This window comes from Pelophylax lessonae (genome assembly GCF_965119305.1).
Source record: "Pelophylax lessonae genome assembly, chromosome: 2".
NCBI classification, from domain to species: domain Eukaryota; kingdom Metazoa; phylum Chordata; class Amphibia; order Anura; family Ranidae; genus Pelophylax; species Pelophylax lessonae.
This window is the reverse complement of record NC_138769.1, coordinates 22,868,266-22,888,333: the sequence shown is the minus strand read 5'-3', so window position 1 is coordinate 22,888,333 and position 20,068 is coordinate 22,868,266. Positions and strand designations below refer to the sequence as shown.

The following is a 20,068-nucleotide window of genomic DNA, read 5'->3' as shown; positions in this document are numbered from 1 at the left end:
TTTTACATGTATTTAAATACCAAACATTTTATTTAAATAAAGTTTTGACTATAGTAGGGAATGTTTAGAAGAACGCATTTAAATTTTTTTTTTTTTCCTGTCTGTGTACATTGGGGAAGTTTCTCATTGTGTCTTGTCCTATAGACACAACAGAAATGAGATGAGTTATCTCCAAAATGATGGAAAATCTGTCCATAGCAAGCCATACAGTCTTATTGTGGTTTCTTCTTTAGCTTTACCAAAATGGTCTAATATAGGGGGTTAAACAATCCGTTCAATAAGTATCAAATCAGACAGGCTCTTTTACTTCATAACTGATGGTAGATGACAAGGAGATCGTATATTCATATTGTATATTGTAGGGTCGGTCTTAGACAGTTGTCAGTGCCACAAGGTGTCCCCACTGGAAGATTTTTCCTGTGTCCCCGTGTTATTGAAACCCGTAATTTTTTTTGAATTTCCATCACTTTCAGTCCCACTAAAAGTTGTTGTTATGACAAATAGAGGGTGAATCACCCCAGTGGGGTCACTGCAGTCAGTCCTGATTGGGTTGTTAACCATTTGACACTCCATCAAAAAAAAAACGTTGACTTTGGTTCCACGTTAAGGAGAAGTAGGGCCAAAGCTCTATGGATCACTGGAGTGCTCTTCATTCTGCACTCCTGCAACCCATTTTCAGCTGACAGCGGGCTAAAGTCCACTGTCGGCTGACGTCACTCAGCTGGTCCAGGCTCTGGATTGATCCTGACTTTAGGCCCCTTTCACACAGTGCGCCTGATGGACTCCATTTTGCTCAGTGGGGATCAATCTGCCGATCCCCACTGAGCAGGCGGATGACAGCTCCGTCCCCCCTTACTCTGTCTCCACTTACTCTCCCATAGAGGAGATCCCTGCTCTCCTCTATGGGAGATCAGATAAAAATGGACCGCCTTTGCGTTTTCATCCGATCTTATCTGATCCTCCAGACGGATGGGAAATAGGGTTTCCATTTGTCTGGATTTCACAGACAGAATTGGATCGGATAGCAGCGGGTGTCAGCAGAGATGTCTCCGCTGACATCCGCCGCTCCATAGAGGTACATGGAGCATCCGACCAGGTCCGCTTGAAAAACGCACAGGCAGACTGGATCGGAAAGCCCGTGTAAAAGGGGCCTTATAGTCAGGATCCACCCAGACACCTGGACCGGCAGCTGGCTCAGCCTCAGCATGCCGCTGAGAGCCTGAGCCAGCCGCTCCCGCCCCCCTGCACGGCCTGGTGTTCCAGTGAATGCTGGGGGGTCAGAGCAGACAGTCGGTGCCTCTGTGCTCACTGAAGACCAAGAACTGAGGGATCAGCGGTCTTTGATTGCTCAGCTCTCGATCTTAGAAGCAGCGGGGGGGGGGGGGGGGATAGATGCAGTATCTGGATTGATGCTGCATTCACTTACGTGAGTATGATTGTTCTTTTGCATTCCCGAGCTTCTCTTTTAATTTTTCCAACCTCTACCCAAAGCAAAGACAAACCTACCAGTATCTTTTTGGTTTGTGGGAGAAAACAATACCATTCATTCATCCAGGATCCCCTGGAGCACATGGGTATCTGTACCACTCGGCAGAGGGTCGCTCTAGCATATATTCTATCCTGCCTTAGATTACATCTGGTACCTGCTGTATTTTTGGTTATCTATTCTAGAAAACCTACCAAATAACATTATGTTGCAGACCTATGACCCTTCTATTTATTTTGGAAACATCCTCTTCACCTTCTGAGTGGTATATATCTAGCTGGATGATTTGGTTTACCTGATCACCTTCATTGAGGCCATTTCAATTGATTTTATTTGGTGATGTCTCTCCATTTCCGTCTGTCCATTGTTGGATACTATTGAATTGGACCCTGAAATCTTTATATATATATACCCTCCTCGTCTAACCCCTGAAGAAGCTGTATTCCCCCGAAACATGTCGGGTTGTTGCCCTAGATGCCACTAATCCTGGCGTGGGTCCCCTCACAATCTGTGGTGACCCTATTCCAGCTGAGAGGAGCAGTAGGGTATTCTGGTTCATTCAATATATCTGGACCATGTGTAGACTTATCCTAGATGTTTAGTTATTGTCTTGGATTATTATTGTATCTTTGTCTTATGTGGTTTTTCATTTGAGCACAAATTATATGTATTGATTTTATATATACTGAATAAACGTTATACTTTTATATATACTGTCTGATAGACATTCTATGTAGTACCGTTAAAGTCCCATTTTGAGGGTGACGTGGGTACGATACTCCATGTCTTCTGGTCCTGTCCTCGGATACGACCCTTCTGGCGTGACGTCCGGGCCCTTTTGGAGGAATTATCGGACCAGGAAATCCCGGATACCCCGGAGTTCTTTTTGCTCCAGGTTTCCTCAGTACCTGTCTCACGATGTAAAAAGTCAATTGTCCCTCACGTTTTGAGCGCTGCGAGGGCTTGCATCCCAGTGCTCTGGAAGACAACTAGAGTACCGTCTATTGGGGACTGTATGCGCAGGATGGAAGACATTAACAGAATGGAGAACCTCACCCTCACGAGGCAGCATCGCAAGGAATGATACGATAGGATTTGGGGTTACTGGAATGTCTTTGTATTATCCGATAAGGGCAAGTCTCTGATGTGTGGCTGATTACTACACCGGGTGTGCCCGTGGGTCTGTCCATGCCGGGATCTGCCCCATCTGGTTCTTTTCCCCCCCCCCCTCCCCCATCCTGTCCCATCCTTTCCGTCATCCCTTCTTGTTGTTCTTGTTTGTCGCCCTGTCTAGGGCTCTGCTTTCAATTCCCTTTTCTCTTTCTGTGAAAAAATTTGGGAGCAACGGTCGGGAAAAATCTTTCCCTCCTATACGTTCCAGCTCCTCTACCTGTTTACATAGGGCCTGGTTATCCGTGACTTTGGGCAGAGGTGTTCGCACTTTACCCGACTCTGGGGCTGGATTCTTGGCCTAGGCCAGGTCCGTCTTTTTTGTTCAATGTGATGTTATGGTTTAAAGTTTCTATATTATGTTGATCCTGCTTTGGATACGTGTGCATAATGTTTTACAGATTGTCTCTCAGCTGTTGTTCCTTTTCTAAAATAAAATATTTGGAAAAAAAAAAGTCCCATTTTGCCTACACATCCTTCCAGTTCTATTACATGGAGCATCCGATCAGGTCCGCCTGAAAAACTGACAGGCGGACCGGATCGGAAAGCTTGTGTGAAAGGGGCCTTATAGTCAGGATCCACCCAGACACCTGGACCGGCAACTTGCTCAGCCTCAGCATGCCGCTGAGGGCCTGAGCCAGCCGCTCCCGCCCCCTGCACGGCCTGGTGTTCCAGTGAATGCTGGGGGGTCAGAGCAGACAGTCTGTTCTCACTGAAGACCAAGAACTGAGGGATCAGCAGTCTTTGATTGCTCAGCTCTTAGAAGCAGCGGGGGATAGATGCAGTATCTGGATTAATGATGCATTCACTTACGTGAGTATGATTGTTTTTTTGCATTCCCGAGCTTCTCTTTTAATTTTTCCAACCTCTTCCCAAAGCAAAGACAAACCTACCAGTTTCATTTTGGTTTGTGGGAGAAAGCAATACCATTCAGCGGAGACTCATGCAAACGCAAGGATAACACCGGCAATACAAGGCAATAGTGCCAACCACTCCCCATCACGTAACTGCCGTTTCCAGCATTGGACAATATTTATACTCCATCTGCTCCCAGCCAATGTTTGTTTACCTGTGTTATGACATGACAGTTCCCCACCCTGGCAGTATGTGACACCGGTCTGGTAGCGAGAGTTATTCCCCCTACCTGGAAATGGCTGGCTATTATTAGCCCTTCTCTTAGCGGGGGTTTGTGAAAGACAATTGAAGTTCTGTTTCTTAACAGAGACACGATTCATGCTACTTGTAGTAACACTGAGCACCTCTGAGCAAGACAGAAATCCAACTCAGACAAAGGTCTTTGAAATCAATGCCATCTGTATAGAAAGCCTCATGACACCGCACTTTGGCTGCTCTGCGTTCCGGTGAAGGAGACGGTGCACAGGTTGGGAAACCATGCCCCCTCCCCCCCCCCCCCCCCCCGGGCACTGGCTGCGCAGTGACATTATCTTTGGTGCTCTTGTAGAAGAGGAATCTTGATATTCCAGCTTGTTTCATCTGATGCATTTCACTGTGCTTGCACAAGGTTCAAGTCAATTGAAAACAAAAAACATGCAAACTGAAAAACATGTTGTTTGTTAAAGCACAATGTATCAAAAACCATAGCCAATATTTTTAGATAAAATACTGTTCTCACCTTTTTTTCATTGTTTGCTACATCTATGTGCTGCAACCAAAATACTAAAGAACAGCGTGAGTTTCAGGGCCAATGTAGGAGGGATGATCACAAATAGAGCAAAAATACTTTTTTATAAAAACGTATTTATTAAATCAGAAGGATAAAAAAAGAGAAAGATACGCGTGCATACATATCCATATAAACGAACATGTTCCCTATGGGAACACCGATACAAGGTACCAAATTGGCAACAGTATTGTCTCTATTAGGCAAAAGTCTGTAGGTCCTCAAAGAACCGACGCGTTTCGCCCAAGGCTTCTTCAGCACCTGAGAAACCTTCAAGACAGTTATTCCCATAAAATCATGAACAGGGCATAGTGTCTCCCGGCAGTGGAGGACTGGGCCAGGGGGCAGAGGGGCAATTGCCCCTTGGGCCACTCTGATGCCCTGTAAAAAGTCTGCACCACTTGGATGGTGTAAACTGTGTCTGAGCAGAAGCCGGTTCCATGCCCCTTTGGAGACTCCCCTCCGGCCAGCCCCAACCGAGCTGTCCCAGCTCCCCCCAACCGCTCCCTGCTGGCCAGGTTGGGAACCTGGAATTCGGACAGTTAGTAGAGAGTACCTGGAGCGGAGCTTCAGCCTGGAATTGGGGTCAGAAGGAGGCCGGGAAGAGAGAGAGAGTGGGAGGGGGCCAAGTCACTGCACCATGGGCCTCTGGATGGTACTTGCCCCCTGGGCTGAAAGTTGCCAGTCAGCCCCTGTCTCCCGGAGCAGGCGTTGGGACCATATGAAGCGGAGACGGCAATAATAACAGATCATATATGTGTAGCACTACTCCCTTGGGAGCTGCTGGTTACGGCTTCCCCTGGGTTACCATTAGCAACGACATGACAGTTCAACATTTTCCCAAGTGTTTCAGCTCAGTCCAGTAGCTTTGGTTTTTGTGTTTTTTATTTAGAACTTGGATAGGAAAAGGGAATGAGTGGGATACTCCAACTTAATATAACTATGCACAATTGGCTGGGACGACTTGAGAAATGCTGAGTAACGCTGAATAATGCTAATCACGGCTAGGCTGCTGCTTCACTTTGCCCTTAGCTGCGAAGTAGAATTAAGTGAGCTTCCTGAGGTAATCTGTACTGTACTGCAGAACACTCTTCAGGGCCCTTCCTGGCACCCCCTTTGTTCCTATTCTTCAGGGTCAACTTCACAGCACCCCCTTTACTGTTACACTTCCTGTGTGAGCTAGCTCCTTGAGCCCCTGATTTCTCTGGAGTGGTCCCCTTTCCTAGGCAGACCCTTAGGCAAATCTCCTGGTACTCAGGATACTGTTTTTCCAGAGAGACTCTGCCAGCAGCTCCACTTGTCAGCACTCTGGATCCCTCTGCAGCTCAGCTCAACACCTGGTTCACTAGGCCAACCGCCTGAACCACCTTCCTCACACCTACAGGAGGAGAGACAGCCATCCACCTCCTCCTGGGACTTTGCTCCCGCCAAAAGACGCCCTGTTACATGCTCCCTCAGTATTTAATGCCAATCCCAGGATGCATTGCAGGAATGCCCACCCACTGAGACTGCCATCAACCCTGATATGCTACTGGTTAGGTTTCCTCCACTTTCCAACAAGCTCCCTCATTGGATACAGTGGGGACACTCCCCAGTAAATCACAGCTGGAAACGTGACAGGGAAAACGAACAGATCAGGCTCTCCTGATAAGCAGCAGGAGCAATAGATGCTTTTACCTAGCACCTGTCTAGGAGTGTGCTACATATGAATATAGATCATTAGTCACCATATAACAGCCCAAAAAGAAGGTATCCAGATATTACGAATGGTCACACAATGGGATTGCCGGGACCACTCATCCAACCAGTGAGTGCAGCATCCATAAAGGGAGACTCCCTTCACACAGATGTAGGGCCTGTATATGTGACCTAGTAGTGTAGTTGTATCAATTTATGTCCATATATAGGGCCTGATTAGCCACATAACATGGGCCAGCATTACTTGATCCCAGGGTACCTTGGCTCAAGATGGTCCCTTGTACCGCCGTACCTCACAGATGCCCGCTTATCTATGTGCTGCTGATCTCCTGCAGCCTCTTTTTGCCTGCATGTGCTCCAACAATTAAAAAAACAAAACTGTGTGAAATGGGACTCTAATTACCCCTCCAATTGACAAATATACATCCAAAAGCTATTTAAAAAATCCCACATGTCTATATTGTATCACGTAAAAAAACTCTTCATTTAGAATACACATCCTTTTATATGAAACATCAAGTCTACCACTTGTCAAAACAGGATTTGTAGCATGGAGATCCTCTCAGAATATAAACTGTAGGTTGACGTGTTTCGCGGACCAATCCGCTTCATCAGAACCTCGAATCTCTCATGCAAATATAATTGAACACTACAATGATATCAGAGAAAAATACATATAAATTAACATAAACTATGGTATACAAAATATATAATAACAATCAAATACTTCTTAATGAAAAAAGCTATCCCCTGAAAACATTGAAAGAAATGAAAAAAAAAATGTTTTCAATTATATTTTCATGAGAGATTTGAGGTCCTGATTAAGAGAATTTGTCCGTGAAACGTGTAAACCTACATTTTATAATCTGGGAGGATCTCCATGCTACAAATCCTCTGCTTCCTTAAGTGGGAAACAAGTGGTAGACTTGATGGATGTGTTTTTTAAATAGTAAGTTTTTCAACTTGATACAACAAAGACATGTTGGTTTTCTTAAATAGCTTTTGAATGTATATTTGTCCATTGGAGGGGTAATTAGAGTCTCATTACATACAGTTTTTTTTTTTAATTACTTTATTAAAAAGTAATTCGTTTTTATTACTTTATATCCAACTTTATTCATTGGAGACCCTCCAATGGTATTAGTAATGATTTAGCACCATTCCCACACATGTAATATTCTGCACTCCAGCAATGGTTGCATGGTGGACAGTGGACCATGCCTTTGTAATGTGTGAAAATGAAATCTTGTAGTCTGCAATGGAACCCTGTGTGACAGGGGAACAATGAAAATACAAAGCAAAAGAAGGGCGCACCAGCCTAGCGCATTATCCTCAGCAAGTTTATTTGGATAAAATTGTTTAAAATCAAATACTCACAAACAAACAAGAAGTTTCAGGCACATCAATTCCATACACCTGCCTCCTACCAGAGGACCAACGTCTTCACTGGAAGCAGAGGGCTGACGCGTTTCGAGGCTGTGCCTCTTCCTCAGAGCCTGGAGGCCATGGTCAAGTCCATAGTTTAAATATAGTATGTAGGGCCAGGCCTCCACATGACCCCTGGGAGATGTGGGAGGAGATATCACCCAAATGGGCGTAGCTACACAGCCAATTACCCAAAAGCTGTTGCAAGTCACAAGTGTAGTTACATTTTAGTTGGCAAGCCCCACGCGACTATTTATTCCATTGGTGAGCTATCCAAAACACTTCCCAGCTCATCGTGGACTCCATTTCACAAAAAATAATAATAATAATAAGGATAATAACTGATATGGTAAACTGACCTGTACATGTCGTGGTCCTGAACCAAGTAGGGCATCGAGCTGAGACCATCGTGTTGGTCGATAGTCCACTATCTTATACTGGGCATATTGGGCATATTCCCTGGTGGTCCAATGGTGTTCGCTGTAAGGTCGGCTACCAGGATATTTGGGATGGTATAATGTGACAGCAGGGTGGCGGTGGAACGCGAGCCGCTCATCCCGGAACTAGCGTGCGCACCACCGCATAGCGTCACTTCCGCCCATCCAGGTCGTGACGGCTTCCGGTTTCCGTATACATGGGCGGCGGGACAGCGGTGGAACGCACGCCGCTCGTCCCGGAACTGGCGTGCGCATCACCGCGTAACGTCACTTCCGCCCATCCAGGCAACAACAACTTCCGTCCCCGGCAAGCTGTTCCTATGGAAACCGCAAAGGGGAGGACACAAGTATGCCCCGCTGATGTGTCATATACACCGTACCATATGGACCAAATCCAGGGGAACTAAATTTAGATGAACCATACAGAATCGACTCTGGTGGGAGTTGATTGGAGCGCCCACCAAGATTGGAAAAAGGTGGTCGCACATATTTAAAATAGCAGTGAAGATATTGTACATCAGATAAAACAACCTAAACCAATAAAATTAAATTAAAATTAACATTAACATTAATAATATTAATGATGGGTACCTGTGTACTAATAATGTAACTTGCTAAGCCTGAATGAGAATCACATGTATAAAAGAATAGATCAATAGATAAAAGATTATTCGATATTCAATTAAATTATATAACTGTGAATAAATATATACACATATATAGAAAATTATTATAAAAAATTATACATACCATACACACATATATAAATATACATGTATATACAGATACAGACACCTATGTATACATGCTGAACCATGCTGAACCATAATGATTCATTATATAAATTCCATATTAAAACCATCTAAATATATGTGTACATATAGTGTGACTCGTTAGATATGGCATGTGGAGCTTCAGACACCAATTTACGCGTGCCATACCTCCTCTATAAACATACCTTGGAGAGCTTGAAAAACTAAACTCGGTAAGCCAAATATAAAACTTTAGGTGTGGGACCTATACAGCGAACACCATTGGACCACCAGGGAATATGCCCAATATGCCCAGTATAAGATAGTGGACTATCGACCAACACGATGGTCTCAGCTCGATGCCCTACTTGGTTCAGGACCACGACATGTACAGGTCAGTTTACCATATCAGTTATTATCCTTATTATTATTATTATTTTTTGTGAAATGGAGTCCACGATGAGCTGGGAAGTGTTTTGGATAGCTCACCAATGGAATAAATAGTCGCGTGGGGCTTGCCAACTAAAATGTAACTACACTTGTGACTTGCAACAGCTTTTGGGTAATTGGCTGTGTAGCTACGCCCATTTGGGCGATATCTCCTCCCACATCTCCCAGGGGTCATGTGGAGGCCTGGCCCTACATACTATATTTAAACTATGGACTTGACCATGGCCTCCAGGCTCTGAGGAAGAGGCACAGCCTCGAAACGCGTCAGCCCTCTGCTTCCAGTGAAGACGTTGGTCCTCTGGTAGGAGGCAGGTGTATGGAATTGATGTGCCTGAAACTTCTTGTTTGTTTGTGAGTATTTGATTTTAAACAATTTTATCCAAATAAACTTGCTGAGGATAATGCGCTAGGCTGGTGCGCCCTTCTTTTGCTTTGTATTTTCAGTGTCTGGTCGACCACCCTGGTCGTAAGGGGCAGCAAAGCCTAGCCATCATGGATGCCTAATACCAGTACGAGTTCCAGGATTGAAACAGCCTGAGGACCAGGTTCCGAGCGCAGGAAAGGGGGTGCTGTCCAGCACCTATCTTTTTTGACAGGGGAACAATGCAGGAGCGCAACGGGAAGAAGGGGACAAAGCATTGTCCTTATATGAACAGAAAGTGCCTGAATTAAGACAAACGAAAAGTGCTTTTGAAATTACATTAACATTTTAAAGCTTTTGTGGTATTTAAAGCGGTTACCAAACCCTCCCACTCCCTCCATGTTTTTTTCCCACTTACCTGTAGTACTGTAGTGCTCTTTAAACCACATACTCACACAGTGAATCCAGTGTTACGCTGCTATGATCTGCCGTTTGAGTGCCGCACAGCGGGTCTTTCCCCCGCCATCTTGGTCCTCTTCAACTGTCTGCCTCTTCCGGGTGTGGGCAGCCCACTTCATGACTATTTAGACTCTGTCCACATGCCTTCTTTGGGCCACCCCCCCCCCCCATCAAGTCCATCCAGTTCAACCAATAAAACAATAAAAATCATACATTCCCATATACACAATCCTATACCCACAGTTGATCCAGACGAAGGCAAAAAAACTCAGCAAAGCATGATCAAATTTGCTACAGTAGGGAGAAAAATTCCTTCCTGATCCCCCGAGAGGCAATCAGCTATTCCCTGGGTCAACTTTACCTATAAATGTTAGTATCCAGTTATTTTATGTACATATGGAAGGAATCCAGGCCTTTTTAAAGCATTCTTCAAAGCTGGCCATAACCAGCTCTTGAGTCTGTTCTACATTTTCACAGCTCTTACTGAGAAGAAACCTTTCCTGTATTTGGAGATTAAATCTATTTTCCTCTAGACGTAAAGAGTGCCCCCTTGTCCTCTGTGATGACCTTACCGTTCTATTCCCAGCTACGATACCGGAAATCTGCAACACTACTGCATTCATTGTGATGGTCATTCTTATTACTACAAATCTTATTTTTACTGACTACTACTCCTTCTCTCTCAGCACTTGCTTTCTATGGCGGTTGAAGGGGTGTGAGGGATTAGAATTTACACTAAGGCCCTGAGGTCCAGAGGTGCTCAAAAAGACTGATGAGCTGCCGAAGACAGAGCGGTTAGCTTGAAAATAATGTTAAAAGCTAATTCCCTGCCATGATGCCCCTCTCTTCCGTGACAACTTCTGTCCACAATCCTGGTCCCTAGTAGTGGGCTGATTATGCTGCCAACTCTCCTCCTACCTCACCCTGATATAGACATACTTATTTAGTGTGTTTTGTTTATGTATATTTGTTAGAGCTAGTGACAGTAGGGAGGTCACCAAGAGTCCCCATCAAAAGTTTCCTATGGATTCCCAAGATCTGTAATTACATCCCTGATTGGGAAAGCAGTATCTCATGTTTTTTTAGTCTGATTTAGTTAGATGTTTTCATTTAGTCCCATTGGGGAGATTTTCCCTCACATCCTGTCCCTTTTACACCCATTGAAGAAATGGGGTCATATGATTGTCATGGGACACAAAGGCATGAAAACAGCAAAAAAACATTGACAGAGGTTATAACCCTTTCCCACACTACTAAATAGGTGTTACTATTTTTGTGTCCCTATTTCAACCCCTAATAAAGAGATATTTAATCACTTCTTGTCCTGAAAGGAGCCAGGTGAGATCCCCCAAAGGGGTATGGACAGCAATAAACAACTTGAGAAATTATTTTATCCTTCCCTGTTCTGCACAAAGAACAATAAAACCTGGAAGCTAAATGGTTACTATGCACAGCTGCACCAGATCATGTGTGCACCAGCTTTAGTAAATCCCCCCTATACTGTTAGGAACCTTCCTAGCTCTGGCTTCCAACCTTCCTAAATCACTTGACCTGGAGAAAGTCAAGTCAGAAGTCCTTATCTGCATAATTATCTCGAGCCATTGACTGAAAGCTGAATTCCAGAATTTCAGCAAAAAGTGCAGGCACACTATGAGTTAAGTCCAATCGGGTGCATGTCACCTCCAGGACTTATCTATATTACTTAAATGTGACAAGTTGATTGCACTCAGGAAGGATACACTCACTGCCTGTGAGAAGAGAGAAGTGCACAGAGTAGCTATGCCCACCCCTCCCCTCTTCTTCCCATTCACAGAAGCCTTTGTATTTTGTGAGTTCATTTAATACAAAGGCATCTGTGAATGGGCAAAAGGAGGGTAAAGGGCCGGCATAGTAGTTCCAGTGACTTATGAAGGAACTGAGACCACAGTGAGCAGTGTTGGAGCTCCAGAAGTTATCTTCCTGGAGCACAATAAACCTGTCAGATGTGAATAATAGAGATACGTCTACAAGGTTGCAGGCACCACTTTAGATTTAATTCATGGTAAGCCTTCAGTTTTTACAAAGTAGCTGAATTCCTGGGATTCATCTTGAAAGTTTGAAGGTCAAGCCAGCAACTAGCATTTTTAGAAAGATGTAATGGCAGCCTGGATGTTTATCTTATGTTTGGTTTTCCAGTTTTTTTCTTTAATATTGTGCTTGTGGGTGTATTTTAATTATGATCTCTCACTCTCTCTTCAGTGATGCGGTGAATATTGTTTAGTGGACATGTTAGTAACCTGGTCATTAATCCTCTCCTCCTTTTTCTTATTCTAGCCTATATGCTGCCTCTCTTCCTCCCATTCCCAAATGATCATCTGCACTAAACCGGAGACGTGGAGTAGATACTCGAGGAGTGACGCCATTCTGTAACTACTGTAAGTGTACACCATGCGTGATCCTTTACTCCTGTCTCTCACCACATTTTAATGATGAGGCTGTTTGGGAGTGTCTGGTATCTCAGAAATGTGTCTACATGATTGCACTCTACCTGCTCCTCCATATTGAATTATTGGTCCAACCAAATGGGATATTTAGGCAATTTGATGTTTTTTCAGTTTTGGGTGTTATTATGTCTCCTGTTGTATTTTTCATAATATAATTAAAAATTAAAAATAAGGGAAGATTAGCAGGGACAGTGGGACCACCTCCTAATGGGCACAGCAGGTGTGCAGACCCGGAAACTCAAGAACAAAGATCCTACCAATACACCTTCCAAGAGATAGAACAGAAGCAACCATTGGATGGTTTTGATTCTTTGCCATCTGCCAAAAACTGACATGTCTCCTCTGAGAGGCCTGAACTTAACATTTCACTAAGATTTTATTAGAGTTAGAAACATATTACATAACCATTCCACATTTTGAAGGTTACAATAACCCCATCAACACAACCTGACAACAAGATCAAAATGCTTTGAGGGGTATTCATGATTTTTTGTGGATACAATCTAGGGGTTATAGTAGCAGTTGTATTCCATCATTGTAAAAAATGTGACTTCGGTTATGACCCCCAATGGGTTCTGGCCTGTGTTGATGGACTGTGGGCTTGTGTCACAGCTAGTTTTCTTGTGGGTTCCACTTGCAATTGTGATCAGTTTGAGATACTACTGATATCATTCAGAGTATATTGACAGGTGAATTAGACCTGCAGTTGTCTTCCTTCTAAGCTGATTCTGCATTCCCATTGACTATAGGGAGGGAAGCGGTTCTGAGGCAACAAAAGTCCATTGGCATTGAAATTCATAAGTAAGCTGTTTCTGGGTTCTGAGTCATGCCAAGGGTCTTTCATATTCATTACTTAGAATTTATTCAGCTAAGCCTTTGCTGGATTATAACCAATATATAAAAAGAGTGTAGCCTGAACTCTCAACCAGTCTCTTGACTATGTTCTGCTCAGTTTGAATGAATCAAGTGAAACAGTAGACATATAGGGGGTGATTTACTAAAACTGGTGCACACAGAATCTGGTGCAGCTGTGCACAGTAACCAATCAGCTTCTAACTTCAGTTTGTTCAATTAAGCTTCGACAATAAAACCTGGAAGCTGATTGGTTACTATGCACATCTGCACCAGATCATGTGTGCACCAGCTTTAATAAATCCCCCCTATACTGTTAGGAATCAGCAGCAGAGGTGGCCAGCTCTGTGTGAATACACTCAGGAAACTGAGAGCAGACCATATATTTAAAATAAGGTATATTTACAGTAAAACAAAATTGATCTAGACTCAAGCACACAGCAAACATAAGATATAAGTAAACCAAAAACCACTGACAGAATACTTGAAAGTTAGACCTAACAAACAGAAAGCCTATCTACAACTCACTATATTCAATGTATACAAAATGGGGAATACAGAAAGACAAGGAAAACTTGAGGTGCAGGGAGCAGATGGAAAGGGGGAACCAAGACGGGGATCAGAGAGAGCAGGTACAAGGGTACAGCATACAGGACAGGAACAGGATAATTGCTAGCAGTATTTGTCAGCAAGCAAAACACTGGAGCAAGAGTCACTAATGGGGAGGACCTAAATACTCTCCCAGCAGCCAGCATCAGGTATAAACTGATTACTGGGGTTTGCTGGCTGGTGGGAGACACCCGCTGGTGGACACTGGAACTACAACCCTCTGCCCAGGGAACCATAGTGATACCAGCAGGTGATCTAGGTCCTGACATATACTTGTTTTCATTGGCAGGAATACCAGTACCTATACCGACCTCAGTTGTTTTGTTATGTTGTAGAGGCAAATTTCACTGCACCGGACACGACACCCCTTGGCTTTGGGTGAATGGCTGAGGGCTTTACAGTGACACAACATTGCCCCGTTCACGAAGTGTCACCCAATCTCTCTATATGTTAAATTTTAGGCTCTAACGAGCAGAGCTCTCTGATTCCTACTGTATTAAGCTGTATTGTAATTGTACTGACTGCCCTTATGTTGTAAATAGTTGTGTAAACTGTTGGTGCTATATAAATCCTGTAAAATAAAAATACGACAAGCAGCCCACTATCATTGCACTGCCAGGAGACACTGACATAAATCATGGTTGTGCAAATATTTTTTTTTTATGACTGAAGCCCTTTGTATTACAGTTTTGCAATGAAAGTCTAGTTACTTTTGTATATACCGTCTATGGAATTTCTGTGTAGGCATTCTAAAAACAACTCCAGATAATAGTAGACAGCTATGTCCAGTGCCTTGGCAAAATGGAAGCCTTTTCATTGGACCTTTAAGTATTAACTAACTGCATTTTCACATAAAGTATGGTTATGCTTCCTGACTAGGCCCCTTAAACAAAAGTAACTCACCCTTCTCTGCCCCTGATGCACACTTAACTGAATCCAGTGGCCACAACTTGCCAACATTTTCAGCTGAAACACTCTTTCTGCTAGCAGTGCCTGTACAGTTGATCCCCATTGGGGATTGGGGAGGGGGAGTAAATATATGTGTCTATGAAGGTCTCCATAGAACTGGTTGTTTTAACTAGCTTGGGCACAGATTCACTTTAAGGATGGTGGCTGTGGTCAGACCTTGCTGTAAAGTATGATGTTACATCTAACAGCAGCTTTCATCTTTTTCTGTATTGTTTCTACAAGAAGTCCTTGAGAAATGAGGACACCCCCCCCCCCCTTCCCGTATGTGATAAACATCACTTACATTTGCTTAATCAGTAATGTATGGACTAATTAGATTTTTCCTCGCGTGCCCTTATCTTTGCAGAGTCTGCTCTCAGAACTATATCTAAATTGGTTCCACAATGCCTCGTCTTTTATCTGCGCCCTGGTTAGGCTGTATGGTGCGTAGAGTGGCTTCCTGCTCACCGTCTACCTGGGTCAGATCTCTTCTTCCTCACTGCTCCAAGGCGTAAAACCCACATTCACCTCGTCCATGAATTTCATTTATATTGTCTCTTTTTCTCTGTAATTACTTGTCTATCTCTAATCTTTGGCTTTTTCCCTTTGTTATGTCCTCTTGGCACCACCCACTCTTTCCTATTTTACTAATAATAAGACTGTACATGCGTGAAACCCCAAGGCGCTACTTCCCATTGGAATCACACAAATTTGAATATAACTGCCAGCAATAGGAGAGAAACAACACATACATGGAAGTCTAAAGGACTTTTTTTATGTTCGAGAACCTGTCAGGGCTGAAAAGTTTGAAAACTTGCTGTACTGCCTCCAGGTATCTTAGTAAGGCTCCCATACTATCTCTGTGCACTCAGAGGTGTCCTCTCATCATGGGCTTGGTTACTGAGAGCAGGGGAGGTACTCTCATTCAGTGTTGCCAACCTACCAGGTTGAAATTTACTGACATGACACCCAAAATTTTCTGGCCCAGCCAAGTTTTCACTGGTATTTCCAAAGATTACAATATTACGGTTTTAAGGGCAAAGTTTAGTATTTAGACTACAAAGAAGTACAATATGCAATTAGCAATGTGATCTATATGATATAAAGGCAAAAAACATATTTCTTATTTTATTTTCGATTATAGTAAGTAAATAGCTCATAGACAGGAATGGGTAGGAACACACACATGAAATTGACTCTCACAGTGACACTGATGGCAGAGTGCAGCAGTACAGATCGCTGACCCGACACGTCCCCTCCTCCACGCCAGGTGATCCTGTCTTCATGCCAGGTGATCCTTTCAATCCAGTCAAAACAGCACTAACAGTCCCGCTCCCGGCTTGCCTTGCTCTCGTCCCGCACATCCGCACAGGAGGCTCCACTTGATTCTCTTGCACCATGACATCACACACGACACACACTCAGGCATCACCTCCTCCAGACCCACCCCCTGGCGGCGCTGCCCGAACACACTATAGCAGGCGCTTGGATGGTCTTAGCCAGCTTCGGACCTCAGGAGTGTCACAGCCATATTTTTACCTAGCAACCTTTTCCTGTCACTGGCATTAATTGACAGAGAAAATTGCCTGGTTTTTACTGACTGACAGTAAAAGTATGGACCGTTGGCAACCCTGCTCTCATTGGAAAGTGGGATGGGGGAGGACGGGACTGAATTCCAAAGTCAGCGATCATCTTGTTTTATGATATGTTGAAAAATCTCAGTGCCAACAGTTGCTGATCCTTTCTGTACACACAACTTATCTTGGTTGGACAAGTCAGGGAGAAGATTACGATGAAGACCAACGGTAAAGCATCAAGAGCTATGGTGGTCAGACTTTGCATTTCCTTTTATATTCAGACAGATCTGCCCAGACAAAGTAGGCCAAGATGCTGAACTCCAGAATAAGCAAATATAGTCTAAACGTATTCTTCCTTGAATCTTGGTGTACTTTGCATCTTTCTTCCAGATCTGTGCAATATTCTAGTGTGACACTTTGGCTTCCTGTAATAAAGACCAGTGTAACAAATGTGGAACAACAAAATGTAGAATGAAGGTATACTGGACAGCCACTGAAATAATTACTGAATATTTAAAATGAACAGACACACCAAGAGCAGTTTTGATAAAAAGCATAAAACAAAACTTTACTGGACATCAAAATACATAAAGCTTCTTACACATAAAAATTACCATAAACATTAACAAGACTCAAACATACACTCCTATTCCCAATATCCCAAAGAAAGGTCAAATAATACTGAACTCTGGCAACAGCTTGCACTCGATATCTGGAACAGGACAGTGAGGAGGTTTTTTGCTGCATGCTTTCCTTCCCCAGCTCCAAAAAACGAACCTCTCAAAACAAAACCTCCCTTCCCTCATGCTAGAGACTCTGTTTAAAGTCCTGTAGACCAGAGGTTCTACAGAAATATTCCTGCTGACCACTCACAGGTTGTTTTGTGAGTGATCTTAGCAATACATGGTTGCACTTCCCCCCCCCAAACCAAATGGTCAATTGGATATGCGGCAGCCATCTTTACACACAATGTCAAAGCTCACCAAACCACCTGTGGGTGAGAGATATTATTACACATGTATAGGAACATTTGTCAATAATCAGTTAAAAATATCCACAACTGATACAATCTACTTGTTGATCCCATACATAGGCATTAATTACAGTTCATACATTTCTACTTCTCGTAGGGGCCTAGCTTTCTTCAGTGTTTTTTTCCCTATACACATCACGCACATCACACATCTCATACTTACAAAAATATGCCTACAACATGCACAAGCTAATTATCTTGAGCATGTACAATGTGTATGCAATAAACGTCCTAAACAGTTACTCAACTTCTTATTATGGAGATGGACTGGACTCCATAAGTTCTCCAAAATCCTCAGATCAAGTCTAAAGCAGACATGTTGTTCCTTATGTGTTCCAAAAACAACTCTGTCTGAACACATGCTTGTTTCATGCTATTGTTCCTCTGTTTTGCTCCTAAACCAATTTAACTGTTTTTTTTTTTTGCATAGCAATGGCAGGGGGGGAGAACCTAGCTTCTTAACACAGAATCTAACTAACAAAAACATTTGCTGTGTAATCATCAAATATCTATAGCAACACATTCCACCTCCACCTTGATTTTATAGAATTCTCAATAGCTCTTAAAGCCATTCTCCAGGAAAGGGTGAAATAAACCCCCCCCCCCCCCCATATTGTAAATGGGAGGAACAAATTCCCTTTTCGACTCCCGTATGTTCTGGATAATCAGACAAAGTCCCTGGAAGCTGCAACGTTATTTTAAACAGGGTTAGCAATGTCCTTGGCAGTCTGTGGAAAGAAAATCCCAGATGATGAAAGTCCCTTGTCCTCCTCCTGGTCATAAGGAAAAGCTCAGATGAGAGTCCACTCCAATTCAGCCACCATCAGGAAGTCATCCGCATCTTCCTTAGGCTCTCATCCGATCTTCTAGTCTGCCTCATTCCATCTGGCTTGGTCATCTACTATGCCTGCTCTAACTCTCAATGCTCAGTACCCTAAAAGAGTAGGAGACAAAGCAGATTATATGTTCCTTCCACCTGTGCCAAAATACGTAGCTCACTGCTCCCATTTCTCAATCTGCCCATTTTTAAACTGCAAAACTGTTGTAGGTTGCCCACTGTTGCCTTGTAACACTTTAACGGAAAGGCGTTGACTTCCAACGAAACGAATACACAATGTCAAAGCTCACCAAACCACCTGTGGGTGAGAGATATTATTATTACACATGTAATTTGAACAACATTTGTCATGAATTTGGGACCATTTGTCATGAATCAGTTAAAAAATATCCACAACTGATACAACCAGTCACTGCGGCTCTCTCTCTTTGTACAGGATGACCGGTCTTGTCCCTGCCTCTCCTGTGGTTGTTTTGCAGGCAGCTTGTAGAGGGTGGGGCCTACTGATAATGCTGGTGTAGTACACAGCCCAGTTCTCGCAATGGCAAGCGATCATTGGTCAGCACCGCAAAGAGACCATACTGACCAATGGGAAGGCCATATGAGGCCTCTTCTGGTAAGGCGTCCCAGAAGAAAGAAGTCCTCACTTGTCAACGTGGTCACGCAGACCAACAAGCACTTGCCAATGCGAGCCCGATGATGCATACTCTCTCTGGGACTGTGTATTGCAATGTAAGGTGTCCAGACCGCTACACTGGCAGCATGGGGTATCATGTTTGCTATGTGCAGCGGAGTCCAGAGGGTTTGACAGGGTATTTGGAGTTAGTTCTTCTTTTAATTTTTTGCATGAACTTACCCTTTCAATAAAAGCTTTTGTGTCACCAAGAATGTATTCACTTTAAGAAATCTACAGCAATTAATAGCTGTTCTAACCCTTCCACATTCTACTAGAACATATTTTTACTTATTGTCACTGTTGGGGGGATTGTTCCAGGAAGAAAAATAGATTTTCTGACATTATTTTAAACAGTAAGCATAGCCAAAAAGTGTTTTATAGTTTTAGATGGAGTAGGAAAGGATCAAAACCGCCATCAGATTGCCCCACATTGGAGATTAACCATCTTTATTAGTACTGGTGACCATTGTTATTGCGTCAGGAAGTGATTGGAAATCTAAAATTTTACAATTGTCACCAGAACAGGAGGTAGGGGAAATGCACCTGTTCTGATGAAAAGGAATTTCCTTTATTTTGAAGAGATTTCTGCTCACTTCCTGTTTTGTCTTAAACATGAAGTGAATGGAAATCTCCCTAACAGGACACAGCCAAAAAAAAAATTGTGTTTTAAGCTTTTCTTATTTAATAAAGTGAGGAGAAATCCCCTATATATGGACACAGCAATAAAAAGTTCACAGTTAAAGGCCCACCCCAGGTTTTGCATGCCCCCCTCACCCTGTCTGCCCACATTAATGATGTAGGGGTGCCATTTTGTCTAGGAGTGCTGTGAGCCGAGGGTGCCATGATGGCTCACCCCTAGGAGGTGTGTCCATGATGACCTAGACTCACAGGAAGTTGGTACAGAAGGCTCAACCCTATGAGGTATGTCCATGATGGCCTGGACTCACAGGAAGTTGGTACAGAAGGCTCAACCCTATGAGTTATGTCCATGATGGCCTGGACTCACAGGAAGTTGGTACAGAAGGCTCAACCCTAGGAGATGTGTCCATGGTGGCCTGGGCTCACAAGAAGCTGGTAGAGAAGACAACGAACTTCATTCAACCCAGTAGAGGAAGTAAAATGACCATAGAGTT

The 20,068-nt window shown here is 43.5% G+C and overlaps 1 protein-coding gene across 2 annotated transcripts in view; it reads left to right on the top strand.

Annotated features, from left to right (window-relative positions):
• The window catches only part of ZBTB20 (zinc finger and BTB domain containing 20), a 1,486,592-nt gene that overhangs the window by 1,440,348 nt on the left and 26,176 nt on the right, over nucleotides 1–20,068 (top strand). For both annotated transcript variants that reach the window (XM_082245473.1, XM_082245474.1), the window contains one exon: nucleotides 12,233–12,333. The gene's annotated coding sequence lies outside the window, so the exon portion shown is untranslated. The remainder of the gene's footprint in view (nucleotides 1–12,232; nucleotides 12,334–20,068) is intronic.